The sequence below is a fragment of the Arachis stenosperma genome, chromosome 2 (assembly GCF_014773155.1).
Source record: "Arachis stenosperma cultivar V10309 chromosome 2, arast.V10309.gnm1.PFL2, whole genome shotgun sequence".
Lineage (NCBI taxonomy): Eukaryota > Viridiplantae > Streptophyta > Magnoliopsida > Fabales > Fabaceae > Arachis > Arachis stenosperma.
Genome location: NC_080378.1, coordinates 103,062,665 through 103,078,356, shown reverse-complemented (window position 1 = coordinate 103,078,356; position 15,692 = coordinate 103,062,665). Strand labels below are relative to the sequence as shown.

Here is a 15,692-nt window from a genome sequence, read left to right as displayed (position 1 = left end):
CGTCCTCTTCTCCTTCCTCCTCTCTTGTCCGTGTGTGTGTATGTGTTACGTTTATGAGTGGGGGTTGTGTGCTCAGTGGGGGGTGTTTAGGGTTTTAAATTTTGGAAATTAGGATTTTTTATTTAATTTGGGAATTTAGTTAGGAATGAGAGATTTTATAAGAGGATATAGATAAAATAGATATATTGATAAAAATGGATAGATAGAATAATAATTTTAAAATCTAATATACTATAATCACCAAAAAAATCTAATATATTATATTAAAATTATTTAAAAATATTATTTATCAATCTATTGCTAAATTCAAATAATTATTTCTAACAAAAAATATATATTTGTTATAACAAAATAATTATTTATAATAAAAATATATAATATTTATTATAAATTTATTTTAATTTTATTTTTTTCAAAAATGATATTTGCTATATAATAATCAATAGATATATAATATTTATTTTAAAATTATTTTAATTTTATTTCTTTATATTAATATTTATTATATATTTATAATAAAAATATATAATATTTATTATAATTTTATTTTAGCCTTATGTGTTCAAAATATAATATTTTTTATATATTTATAATAATATATAATATTTATAATAAATTTATTTTAGTTTTATTTTTTTAAAATAATATTTGTTATTTATCTATAACAATAGTTTTTGAGTATTTTATAAATTCAGTATTTATAGAAAAATAGTTTCAATTTATATAATTATTTGAAATTATTTTTATTAGTATTGTTTAATTTGTACAATTATTTAAATAATATTAGAAAATGGTTGTTTCATAAGTAATTGTTGTAATGGTTGTAAAACCGTTCTTTAAAATAGTCAAAGAGAACGGTTTTATTTTGTTACTATAGCATAATGAAAAAATGAACTTTAACAACAACACTATAAAAACCGTTGTCTAAGACCATCTAATGGAACGGTTTTAAAGTGTAGCATTTTGGCAACGGTTTTAATGCGTTTCTTTTGTACAATTCTTTAAACAACAATAAAAAACCGTTGTTTAAAGCCAAATCATGGTAACGGTTATAAAACCGTTCTTTAAAATAATCAAAGAGAACGGTTTTATTTTGTTGCTAGAAATTGATGAAAAACTGAATTCAACAGTAACACTTTAAAAAACCGTTGTCTAAACCTATCTAAGAGAACAGTTTTAAGGCGTTGCGAAATTTGGCGTTGCTAAAGGCCATATTTATTGTAGTGAAAAATTGCAGTAACTTTTGTGATTTATCATTTATTGGGAATGGACTATCAACATTTTTGGCCTTTACTTTTTCTGTCTTCTACCATCTTACTTCATGGTAGCTTCATTTATGTGTTTGTTTTTCATTTGGAAACTTCTGCTTTTATATGCTGTAACTTTATCAGTTGTTTCAATGGATTCTACATTAAAAAATTGAAGTATATGGATCCTGAATTATTTTGTTCCTTTGATTTTATTCTATTAGTGTTGTTTTGCTATTTTATGGATAATCATATGGTTAGAACTTAGAACAATTTGGGAATTTTCTGACACCTGTATTTTCAGCTGACACAGGTTAAGAATTATTGCCTTAATAGGGAAGTTTGATGTTACTCGCACATAGTTATTAGGGGAGTATAACAATGGCTACTGCAGCAGTTATTGGACTCGGTGGAGGCAAGAGGATTTTGAGTTCATCATACCATTACTCTATGTTACCGAAAAGCTTTCATTTGGCACTGATTTTGGATCCACACACTATCAGATTGTTCCAACAAAGTCAAGCATAGATATAAAATATGTAAATAGATTGACATCTTTTTGATAAATATTAATTACTATTTTGTTATCACAATTATTGTTAAACAAGAATTTTATTATTTTGTTGAGAATTATTGATGAACATGTATTAGAAATACTAATTGAACTTTTTAATATCTATTTTAATTAGAATTTTATTATTAGTTATTTTGTCTCTTTTATAATTATTTTTTATTGTGCACAAATTTATTTATTAATTAAAATAATTACACATGTATGAATAAAAAATTTTATTTTTTATATTTTTATTACAAAAATAATTTTTATTTTTATCAAAAAGACAACCCTTTTATTAGTTGCATATTTTGAATATTAGACAACACTTGTATGGTTGCATATCCAAAAGAAAAAGTAACACTTGTATAGGTTGCATATCCAAAAGAAAAGGCAACACTTTAAAGGGTTGCATATTCAAAACTAATAGGCAATCCTTCAAAGGATTGCAAATTTCAACTTATAAGCAACACGCAAAAGAGTTGCATTTTATTGTAAATAGACAACACTTCAAAGGATTGCAAATTCCAACTTATAAGCAACACGTAAAAGAGTTGCATTTTATTGCAAATAGGCAACACTTTTTAATAGTGACCAAAATACGAGAGAAGAGATAACACTGCAAAAGTGTTGTCTCAAACACACCTTTGAAGTGTTGTTGTTTTTCAACCAAAGGTAACATTTACCAAGTGTTGCTCTCAAAAGCGTTGCTTTTGAAACAAAAAAATGTTGCCTTGATCTAAGGCAACGGCTGCATATGCAACGCCGACAAAAAACGTTGCCTTAAGCCCAAAAGTGTTGCCATTGATCAAAAGCAACTTTTTGTCAGCCTTTAGGCAACACTTTTTAAATGTTGTCTCAACCTGAAAATGTTGTAGTGCCAGTTTTGTTTTCAAAATCTTATTTTCATTGGATGATGAGATTTTGGTTGATGTTATATTTTTAAAATTTATATATTAGAATATATTTATATCTTTGTGTTTTTATTTATAATTTTATATATTATTATATTATGTTTATTTTGGTTGAACTACGATTGAATTTATTGAATCTTTAAATTAATAAATCAATAGCTAGAATATTCTGATCATCTGGATGATCGATTCAATTTTTAAAATCTTAAAAATTTTTCTTTTAGAATAAATAAGGATATAACTATAAATTTTTTAGTTATATATAAAAATTATAATACTATACCATGAAATTCTACTTTCTAAAATCTTACATTAATAGTAGAAGGCATATAAAAACTATATTTTTAACAATACAAACATGTTATTGAAAACTACAATTTTTCTCCTAAATGCTGAAAAGAAATGAAATAAAAACAAGGTGCGGGTCCACTACTTAAAAACAATAAAATAGTTGCGGATATCACTTACAATTTTGTTTTTTCAGAAATTTTGTTGCAAATTTATCATGCATGGATAATATGCCAAAGTTTTACTCAGTCCAAATTTCAAAATTTGCAGCAAATTTTGTAGCTACTTTTTGTACCAGAAGGTAAAAAATATTATTTGCAAATTCACTACTACACTATAAACATTTAGTAACATTTATCCTAAATTTATCCGTTAACATTTTAATAAATATTAGTAATTATCATAAAATTAAATTTTAGGTAACATTTATATTCAAACGTTAGTAAATACCATTAAATTTTTAAAAAACTTACAAAAACCGTTACCTATTCTTAGATAGCTCTCAAAATCGAAACTCTTATGCCATGAAATCCCCTTGCAAAAACCACTCACAATCGTTCTCACTCTCACTCTCACTCTCACTCTCACTCTCATGTTGTGAAACCACCTCTTGCTCTTCCTCAGTCATCTCTTGTTTTACCTCTCCGATCTCTCACTCCGCCTCATCGATCTCAAAATTCGTAAATCGAAACCACAATCGCGTAATTCCTCGTCTTCGCCACCGTCGCAGGCTCTCACCGGAATTTGGAACGACCTGGAGGAGATCAGTAGTAGCTTCAAGAACTTTCTATCGCTTCTCTCATCCAACAGAGCCGTCCGGGGATCTCCAAACTCACCTCTCAGCTGTTCCAGCTGGAGCCCGACCACAAATGGCAAGGTGACGTCGACGACGATGGCGACGCGGTGCCTGGTACGATGGAGGAGGTTGTTCGTTTCGTCAAGGAAATTTCCACGCGACCTGATTGTTGGACTGAATTCCCCTTGCCATTCCATCACGGTAATACTTCAAACTTCCCTTCCTTGCTAAGATCATGATTCTCTATCTCTCTTTTTGATTGTGAATTGTAATTGCTTGATTGATTAATTGTTTGCTTGTCCTATTAATTGACGTTTTAATCTGTTCCAGAAGATACATATTGGTAAATTTCTTATTTCAACACTATCTCCATTTCAAAATAACTGTCAATTTGGATTAAGTGATACAATAAAAAATTGTGTTTAATGTTTCTTGTGTTTGTGTTCTTTAAAAATCTCGTTTACTTCAGGAAAAGCCAAAAAGTCAAGGTTTCTATTATTATATCAACATTCTTATACCACATTTTTCTTTTTAATTAATCACTTAATCAATCAACATTCTTATACCACATTCTTGTGTTTGTGCTTTTGGGAGTGCATTTAAATTGTTTGATGAAATGCCTCAAAGAATTTTAAGAATGTTCTTGCAACATTGAGGATCATGTCAGAACCAGTTAAACTTCTGATTCTGAGGCTCTACCAGGAAGTGGTGGTTCTAATGCTAACAACTAATGGCGTGGTTTCTTCAAGCTTCTCAAGAAAGGCTCACAGATGCCATTTCAACCATTTCACCTTCTTAAAAAGAATGTTCCTAAGTTAACTAGAAGGAAGAGTAAGAGGGTTAGATAGGATTCAGTTTGCTAACTTCAAATCTTTATGGAAGAATTTCACTCTCTCTGAACTCCAGGCTGCAACTGATGACTTCAGCCATGGTATGATTGTGTTAGTTTATTACATTTTTCATGGTCAGAAATTGTAGTTTACTCGTTAAATAAAAAATTATTGTTGTTATTGGCAGATAATGTAATTGGGGAGGGAGGGTATGCAGAGGTATACTTAGGAAAATTGGAAGATGGAACCTTTGTTGCCATTAAGAAGCTGACAAGAGAGAACCAAGAAGAAATGACTGCAGAATTTTTGTCTGAGCTTGGAATCATATGCTGCAATTTATCTTTGCTTAGTAAATTTTGTCTCTCTTCGACATTGCACAAGTGAGTCGCTGATATTTCAAAAGTTTCTGAAAGCGTTTCCTTGACATCATAAATTACTCTTGTTTTCCTTTTCATCAGTAAGGTCTTATAATTTGATGTCTTCCAGTGCATTGAACAAGGTACTTCATTAGGATCAAATGAACATGTTGCGCAAGCTGGTGCAGAATAGTTGTAATTATCCAATTTTGACAGGTATGATATTAAATATTAACTTCCTTTAAGCATTATATATATTTTTTTATCTAAAAATTTACAAGTGTACTTTGAAAGTCACTGGCAACAAGTTAATGATTCAAGGGTAGAGATATAGTCAGTGGCTCAGTTTTTGCAGCAAAATCAGGGAAGTCAACTGAGGCTTCTCCAAGAAATCTAGATTTTGAAAATCCCTGCAGGGGAGGATAAAAGTTAGACCCTCTATTCGACGTCCTAGTCCGGTAGACTATATAGTATGCAATTACAAGTCTACAGGTTAAAGTTGAAATGAAAAAATGATAGATTTTTTCCTGTAGTTTTCCTGATTTTGTGTCTCTAACGAATTTAATTGTTTCAAAAATTGGTTTATCCCATAAACATGATCCAACCTGGATAGAAACTTTTTCTAGTTTAACTGTTGGCTTCCCAGCACCATCTGGAATCAAAGCTATCATCAGTGCTGCCTTTTTCATCTTTGGTACCTGATAGAAAGGAGAAGAGAACAAGGTAAGATATTGTATACAGAATCTGTTCATAGGCATGACATGCCCAGACAGCCCAGTGTATCTTAGCTTTCATACTCCTTAACTATCTATGAGATCCACTGTATCTTTCAAACTTCCTGGTAAATATATTTTGAGTAAAAGCTGGGACAAACCCCATTTTTCGATTTAGTATAAGATAAGATGGCATAAAAACTTTGTTATGCCTTAGTGAGTGTTACCTGAGTCGCCTGAAATTGCAGTTTGAATATAGCTTTTATTTTGTTCTTCTTGCTCCATGACCTGAACATGATTTTCTGAATGATTGATAAAATATTGCAGTTTGGTTTTATGGAAGACTGACAGTACATGATTTTCTGAATGATTGATAAAATATTGCAGTTTGGTTTTATGGAAGACTGACAGTGTTTAATTCCTAGGAGTCCCAGTGACACGTCATTGATGAGTTAGCCAGTTGTGTTGATTTGAAACTTGAAAGTACGTTTCTGACAGATTCAGTTACCAACTGGAATGAAATGTCGGTATGCTCTTGTTAAATCCCTTCCTTCTGATTTATTGGCTTAGTTACTAGTACTAGATGATATACTGAACTTGTATGGTTACTTCATCAGCAAACTTAATAGAAGTTAATTTGATACTAAAAGCTTCTTCAGAAGGCTAAAGGGACTGAGGAAATAAATAAAGGAACGTTTCTGAAATGTATGGTTCACTTTTCTGGTTTTAGCTTTTGTTTTTTACTTTAAAGAAAATGGAAGGGGTCATCTGAGGGAGCGAGACAAAATAAAATCACAAGATTGACCCATACAACTTTATTTTCTTAGGTGTATCTTTTCAAATGCAAAAGCATAATGAACTGTATCTCTGTTGATGTAAGTTCAATTATTTTTCCATTGAAATAGATAGACCCAAATATTTAATAGTAAGTAAATACTTAAAATAAGAAACATATATAGAATATTTAATATTCTTAACAAACTTGCAGAACAAAATGTCAAAACTAAAAGGGAAATAGATCTATTTTATATCTTAGTAGGGGAAATTAATAAATTTGCACTAATTTATATCTTAGAAATGAAAAATTAATAAATTTTCTTATCAATAATGTTCTTAGAAAGGGAATAGGAAAACTGGAATCACAAAAATAACTTGCAAATTTGAAGTTTGAAATTCAGAGACTTTTACATAAAAAAGCATGTAGAACATAGGAGTTTGTTTTTCCAAAATTTGTTTCCCAAATTCATAAGATTGTTGTTGATTGCTTTTTGGTAGTCTTGACCGGTCCAAGAATGTAGAAATCTTAGTAAAGGATCTGAAAGTGTCTGCTACTTTTAATGAAGAATTGTTTAAGGAAATCACACAGCTTTTGATATTGGAGAATTTTAGGTATGAGTATATATGTTGGCATCTTGTGGGTTTTGGTGTTATCGTTATCCAAAAAGTGAGCTTTGATAGGATTTCGAACAATTTCCAGTTTTAAAATTGTAAATAGGCTACATGAATTTGTATATAGGACAATTGTTTATGTTGTTGTCTTCCTAGGATGTGTTTTGTTCCATAGTGCTCCATTGGAGCAGGGACAATTTTCACAGTTCTTGCAACATTGAAGATCATGTCAGAACCAGTTAGCATGACCCCTGAGGCTCTCTCTATTCTTATCCAAGTTGTGGTATCTTTCGATCGGCTCAATACCTTTTTGCTTGCTGAAGAGTTAGGCAATAATGAAATTGTAAGGAGTGTTAAGCAAAGTTCAGTTGGTGACAATAATGCTGTAGAAATTGAAGGTGAAAACTTGGAATTTCATACTGCAGAGGTGATTCCATGATTACTTTTCTTTAGGTTTTATTTCTGCCCACTATGAGTTCTTGTTGCCTTTTTATTTGATGAGCATTAGATGAATTTGGTTGACTGGTTTAAGGGAATGGTAACAAGTCGTGCAGCGTTGAGCTAGTCAGGGAGATAAATACATTTTTCTAGGATTAGTATAAGGACTAAGTTTTTTATGTACTTTGTATCACTTTTTCTTTTCTTTTTTATATGGAATGTTCATAGAATTTAAGTGCTATAAGTATTTTTTTTCTTTTTCATTTTATTTGCATCACGAAGCAAACTTGTACAATGATTATTAATTAATGAAAGAGGCTATAAAAATTTTATTTTGTGAATTTAATGAAATATTTCATGTTGTAGTAATTAATTTTAGTATATTATATTATGTATAATATAAAATAAAAAATAGTATAATATAAATAAAAAAATGCTACTAAAGATCTTTTGTAACATTTTTTGAAGTGTTACAAAAAATATCTATGGTAACATTTTTCTAAGTGTTACATAAAATATCTATGGTAATATTTTTCTAAGTGTTACAAAAAATATCTATGATAACATTTTTCTAAGTGTTACAAAATATATCATTTATAACATTTCTTTAAGTGTTACTAGGAAAGATCTATTGTAACATTTCTCATAATATTACTATAGAAGATCTATTGTAACATTTTTATTAAATGTTATTAAATCTTTAGAAAAATATTAGTAAAACACTTTAGTAACATAGGGTATATTTAACATTTGTTAAAATATTACTAATATACATAGCTAACATTTTAATATAATTTGGTAACATTTTTTAAATGTTAATAAAAGTCAATTATATAGTAGTGATTATTGCTGCAAAAAAGTTTGCAAGTAAATATTCGTAACAGAATCTGTAGGTAATTTGACAAAAAGTTTAAATTGGGTCATATTTACAATAAAATCTGTAGCAATAAAATTTGCAAATTTTAGTTTTTATGCGAAATAATTTGTTGTGAATTTGTTTCTTGATGATTTAGTTGTGAGAAAATTATTGTGTATTTAACTGCGAATCAACTTTTTTGAGAATTTTGTTTTGAATTATATTGCTGTAAATGTTGTTGCAAAATTTGTTGCGACTTTCATTACCCGTAAAGTTTGCTACGGAATTAGTTGCAAAAATTTTATTGCAGAATTTGTTGCAAATTTCGGTTCTTGCAAATTTTATAGCAAATTTCATTCTATATTTTAGCTAAAAAAATTTTGTTGGAGAATTTGCTGCAACTTTTATTACCCGCAAATTTTCTTTGAATTTCATTGCTAAAGGTTTAGTTGCAAAATAGTTTATTGCAGAGTTAGTTGTGAATTTAATTTACTTGCAAATTTTTTTACGAGTTTCATTTTCTGCAAATTTAGCTTAAATTTATTATTCTGCAATGTTATATAATATATTTTGAAAATTAACTTTAGTTATTAGGCATATTAGGGATCGATAGGTTTAATTTGCAAAAATATTTTCTATTTTCAAATTCTATTTTCATTTTATGAAAATGATTTTTATTCTACACTTTTTACATTTTATTAGGAAAAGCGAGAGAATTTATTTCTAAACGTTGAAAATAATAAAAATAAATTTCGTCGGTCCATTTTTAATATGTATTTTTAATATTTTAGAATATAAAATTATACTTTTATTAAAGGTACGAATTTAACTATTAAAATTTTTTTATTAAGTTAATAATTTATTTTCATACCGTATCAAACATAAAATAAATTACTATCTTAAAATAATTAATTTCATTTATTTGAATTTATCATTAAGAAATAAAAATAGAAAACACTAGAAATTAATTTATTATTCACTATAATTCTTTTAATTGAACGAGTATTCGGTACTAAATAAAAAAACTCAGCAAATACAGTTCTTAAATTTTAGAACTGAATTTAACATTTTTTTATTAAATAATAAATTGTTTAAATTGAGTTATTCCAGCATTAAATTAGTTTCATTAGAATATACATAATGTGTGTATCACATATATTACTTTTGTGCTATGATGCACAGATACGACATGACACGGGACACGCCGACACACGAATTTTAAAATCTTATAAGACACGGGGACACACATACATATAAAATATAAAGCATTTTTAGATAAATCGTAATGATATTTTGATATTTTATTGATATTAAAATATAAATTAATTTTTTAATTATTTTTAGTGTTTTATTTTAATTATATCAAGTATTTAAAATATTTTTTATTTTAATAAATAATAATATATACTATATCTAAATTTATTTTAAGAATATATGTTAAGAATAAGATTGAACATGCTGACACGTGATAGTATTTAGATGTGTCCAAATGTGTCTGAAAAAGAATTCTTTTGCTTTTATTAAGACACGGTTGGACATAACAAACACGCGTGTCGGACGAGTGACAATAAATATTATGTCTAAAATGTGTCCGACACACGGATACGACAATTCAGTAAAGTATTCGTGCTTTATAACTTTTGTGGAATGTCAGCACCAATCTCGTATTGAGCTAATATAATTTATATTAGTAAGGAAGAAATGAAGAAAGAGTAAATTGAATTTGCTAATTGAAAAGTTCGAATATCAACTTTTTTACATTTGTAAAATAATAAAGATGGTGAAAATAAATTAAGTGACTCTGATTATTATACAGTTGAAATTGTGGAAGTGATAATGAAAATGAAGATAAAGATAATGATAATAATGTTTAGAAAATATAATATTTAGATATTATATATTTTTATTTTTAAATAATATGTTATTTATTTTAGTATAATATCAATCTAGTTAATTAGATGATGCTTTAGATTTTGATATTTACTATTAATTTACATACGTTAGTTTCAGTATATTGATAGAATAATTCTGGCATTGTTTTAGTAATTTATTTAATTAAATTTAATTGTTGATAATTTTTTTTATATTTTTGCGGTTGCATTTATGGCAGTACAAAATTTTCTAATCTGATCTCATTCTTTTTAAATTAAAAAAAAATAAGTATTATTTTGATCTCTAATGTTAAGAATCAAAATTAAAATTATTCCATCATAAGTTTTTATTTGTCATTTCTTAATTTTTTTTATATTAAAATCGTCCTTTTTAATAAAATTGAACCTATTAAAAAGTAGAAAGCACATGCATGTTAAAGAATTGTGTAAAATTGAACTCATCTTTTACTTAGTAGTACAACGATTATTGTGCTCAATTTTGTGGTCACATAGAAAAACTAATGATTATGGTTCAGGATAACTTGAGTGGTTATGGCCACGGTAAAGAAGCACTTGTTTGATAAATGTTTTTACCTATTATCAGGCACTTGTTTTATAATCGAAGAAAAATACGATGAATTTTTTCATTGATACTGCTCTTTTACTTTCTTTATTCATTATCAAGCACTTGTTTTATTTCTAATGAGGAGTATACTTGAAAGATATGAATCTTATATAATAACCGATGTATTATTGGAGCACGCATTTTTTTTTATTTTGATTTTTATATTTTGTCACTTTAATTTTAAATTTTATAATATAAAGGATATGATAAAGTATTTTTATCATTAAATTTTTAAATATTAATATTTAATTTAATTTAATTTTACCATAATTGTTTAAAATGAAATTTAATTTTAATTTTAAAATTTAAATTTAAATTTTATTCTTAATTTCTTCATCTTTTATTTCCTCATCTTCTACTTTCTTTTTTTTCTCTTTCAATTTTTTCGATATCACCGCCACCTTTTTCATCTTCAACTACCACAAAAATCACTACTATCTAATTGTTACATCATTTACATGCATATTGATACTCTTCTGAGTTGGTGCAAACATATTATAGTTTAATTAGTAAAGCTTAGGTCAATTCATTAGATGTATGTATGTCTGGAATGCTTGTATATATGGTTCATGGTATTGACGAGCAAGCCATGCATTTTTTTTTTATTTGAGAGATGGGGATACAATTTTAACAATTAAGGAGTGATAAATGTCATTAAAGATTTTTCTATGTTTTTCATTTTCTTGGTTCAGCAAAATAATTTCGATAAATTAATAAATACTTTGAATTAGCAAATAACTAAGACAAGATAGAGTGATAGAGAAAGGAAATGTTGATGTGGTAGTCATATTTGTGTAGAGAAAAGAAGAAGGTAGTAATAATGAAAGAATTGGAGAAGAGAAAAAAAATGAAAAAGAAAGAAGATAAAATTGGAATATAAACTTAAATTTAAATTATATAAATAAAATTAAAGTTATTTTAAACGTTAAAGATGAAATAATTAAATTAAATTAAATATTAAATATATTTAAAATTTTATAAAAACTCTAAAAATAAAAATATATACTTTACACTGCAATAAAAGAAGAAATAGTTTATACTATCTTAAATTTTTATTCTCCCATTCAAATTTAAAATCCTAAAAATAAAAAATAAAAAGAATTTCTTTCGTTCTAATGATATTCCACGTTGCTCTATAATCTATACAACTTCCTGTATCAAAATACAACAACAACAACAAAGCCTTGTCCCACTAAGTGGGGTCGGCTACATGAATCAAACGACGCCATTGTGCTCTGTCATGTATCATGTCTACAGAGAAACCGTTTACATGTAGATCTCGTTTGACCACCTCACGGATGGTCTTCTTAGGTCTTCCTCTGCCTTTCGCTCTTTGTCCATCTTCCATCTCATCCACTCTCCTGACTGGATGTTCTATCGGTCTTCTTCCCACATGTCCAAACCACCTGAGACGCGATTCAACCATCTTTTCCACAATGGGTGCTACTCCAACTCTCTCCCTTATATCTTCATTCTTTATTTTATCCAATCGCGTATGACCACTCATCCATCTCAACATCTTCATCTCTGCCACACTCAGCTTATGTTCGTGCTCCCCTTTAGCCGCCCAACACTCCGTACCATACAGCATAGCCGGTCTTATAGCGGTGCGATAGAATTTACCTTTAAGTTTTAAAGGCACTTTTTTGTCGCATATAAAACCAGATGCATTCCGCCATTTTGACCAACCTGCTTGGATCCTATGATTTACATCCTGTTCAATCTCTCCATTATCCTGTATGATGCACCCAAGATACTTAAAACTTTTAACTTTTCGTAGGATGTTTTCTCCAATCTTCACCTCTATATTGGAGTTTTCCCTTCTCAGACTGAATTTACATTCCATATATTCCGTCTTGTTACGGCTTATGCGCAGACCATACACTTCTAGAGCTTCTCTCCATAACTCCAACTTCTTATTTAGGTCTTCCCTTGACTCTCCCATAAGGACGATATCATCGGCAAAAAGCATGCACCATGGCACAGGCTCTTGGATGTGCTTTGTGAGTACTTCCAAGACTAATGTGAAAAGGTATGGACTTAAGGATGATCCCTGGTGTAATCCTATACCAATAGGAAATTCCTCTGTCACACCACCTTGAGTCTTCACACTAGTTGTGGCCCCATCATACATGTCTTTGATTGCCCGAATATATGCGATCCTTACTCTCCTCTTTTCTAAAACCTTCCATAAGACCTCCCTTGGTACCCTATCATACGCTTTTTCCAAATCAATAAACACCATGTGCAGATCCCTTTTATTACTACGATACCTCTCCATCATCCTTCTTAATAGGTATATCGCTTCAGTGGTAGATCTGCCTGGCATAAATCCAAATTGGTTCTCTGTTACTTGTGTCTCTTTTCTCAACCTCCGTTCTATCACCCTTTCCCATAACTTCATAGTATGACTCATAAGCTTAATCCCTCTATAGTTTCCGCAACTTTGTATATCCCCCTTATTCTTGTAGATAGGTACCAAGGTGCTCTTTCTCCACTCATCAGGCATCTTCTTTGACCTTAAAATCTCATTAAAAAGCTTGGTTAACCAGTTGATGCCTTTTCCTCCAAGACCCTTCCAAACCTTAATCGGGATATTATCAGGTCCTACTGCCCTGCCATTTTTCATCTGCTTTAGAGCCTCTTTTACCTCGAAGTCTCGAATCCTTCGATAGTAGTCAAAGTTTTGATCTTCTTCCCTTGTGCATAATCGACCAAGGCTCGGAAGAGTCTTCTGTCCCTCATTAAATAACTCGTAGAAGTAGCTCTTCCACCTTTCATTAATCTTCTCCTTTTGAGCCAACACCTCTCCATCCTTATCCTTTATGCACTTAACCTGATCCAAATCTCTCGTTCTTCTTTCCCGACTCTTTGCGATTCTATATATACATTTTTCTCCTTCTTTCGTGCCCAAAGACTGGTAGAGACCCTCATATGCTCTTGTCCTTGCTTCACTTACAGCCACTTTTGTCTCTTTCTTAGCCGCCTTATATTTTTCCCAGTTATCTGTATTGCGGCATAAAGACCACTCTTTAAAGCATTTCCTTTTTATCTTTATCTTTTCTTGTATACTTGCATTCCACCACCAGGACTCCTTGTCTCTTGGTCATATTCCTTTAGATTCACCAAAACTTTCTTTTGCTGTTCTTCTAATAACTTCTGCCATCTCCCTCCACATCTCTTCCGCGCTTCCATTCCCATCCCACTTTGCCTCTTCTCCTACCCGTCTTAGGAAGCTTCTTTGTTCCTCACCTTTCATCCGCCACCACCTCGTCCTTGGGTTCTTCGTATGATGTCTTTTCCTCAACTTTTGCTCAACGCGAAAATCCATGACGAGCACCCTATGTTGTGTTGTCAAACTCTCTCCCGGGATAATTTTACAGTTAATGCAAAATTTCCGGTCGACTCTCCTCAACAAGAAGAAGTCGATTTGAGAGCTTGTCATGCCACTCTTATAGGTTATAAGATGTTCGTCTCTCTTTTTAAAACATGTATTTGCGATGAGAAGATCAAAAGTTGAGGAAAAGTCCAAAATAGTTTTACCTTCGGCATTGATCACCTCGAAACCATGGCCTCCGTGAATACTCCCATATCCAGTCACTTCTCTCCCAACATGGCCATTTAAATCTCCTCCTAAGAAAATCTTATCTCCCAAAGGTATGCCTTGAACCAAACTCTCTAGATCCTCCCAAAACCTTATCTTGTGTTGTTCGTCTGAACCCACTTGCGGTGCATAGGCGCTAATCACATGGAAAGCACCTCCCTCCACCACTAGTTTGATAGAGATGATCCGATCTCCCACTCTCTTGACATCCACTACGTCCTTCTTCCACTGCTTATCCACAATTATTCCAACCCCATTCCTATTCTTCACCTTTCCTGTATACCAAAGTTTGAAACCAGAAGTATCCAACTCCCTAGCCTTTGCACCAACCCATTTCGTTTCTTGTAGGCACATAATGTTAATCTTCCTCCTTGTCATGGTGTCCACCACCTCCATGGACTTTCCTGTTAGAGTGCCTATGTTCCATGTCCCAAATCTCAACCTTCTGTCGCTTCGACCTTTATCTTTTCCTTTGTGAACTAGCTTATTTACCCTCGTCCGTTCACGAAAACGCGAGAACCCTTGCTCATTTAACACTACATCCGGGCACCGATGCAGCGGCTCTTGCTTCGACACCGTACTCGAGCCATACGGCGCGTTGCTTCCGGGCAACGACCTAGCTTTAGCGCAATAATGTCTTTGATTCATGTCATGGGGGTTCGGCTATATTTTTATGTTGGTTGCCGAAGACCTAACACAACCCTCCTCCTTTATCCGGGCTTGGGACCGGCTATGTACCGCAAGTGTAACATAGGCGGAGTTAACTTCCTGTATCAAAATAAACGAAAAAAAATATTCCTTATATTTTTTTAACAAAGGAAATTGATGGCAGTACTACCAAACTAGTTTATATATTTTTTATGAGTTTTCTTTGTCCGTGTATTATTTCATGACGCTAAAATAGAATCCATATACACATAAAGCAGTATATTGAAAGAGTTGGATAGCATAAACTATAAAATCTATTTTAATTAATATAGAACATTGTGAATTATCATATGGATTAATAAAGGCTTACATCAACCTACATACACATACATGTTCTTTTATCTCAATTATTCTCTTGTTTTTGAAAGATGAAAATTTTATATCACTAAATAATAACATACACTACAAGAAAAATGAGTACTCTTCACATATATTAGTTGTTAAAAAATTACTATTTTAGTAAAGTATTCTTGACAGTCATCAATAATTTCTTATTGAAAGCTT

General features: G+C 30.5%; 1 long non-coding RNA gene across 2 annotated transcripts; it reads left to right on the top strand.

Annotated features, from left to right (window-relative positions):
• The first annotated feature begins 3,522 nt into the window (after positions 1 to 3,522).
• LOC130960425 (uncharacterized) lies at positions 3,523 to 7,787 on the top strand. 2 transcript variants are annotated; one of them, XR_009079099.1, is made up of 4 exons: positions 3,523 to 3,999; positions 4,501 to 4,729; positions 4,816 to 5,008; positions 5,115 to 7,787. It is a non-coding gene; the product is annotated as an uncharacterized LOC130960425 (long non-coding RNA). The 2 variants fall into 2 exon arrangements; XR_009079098.1 differs by lacking the exon at positions 3,523 to 3,999 and having other exon boundaries at positions 4,033 to 4,729.
• The last annotated feature ends 7,905 nt before the right edge of the window (positions 7,788 to 15,692 follow it).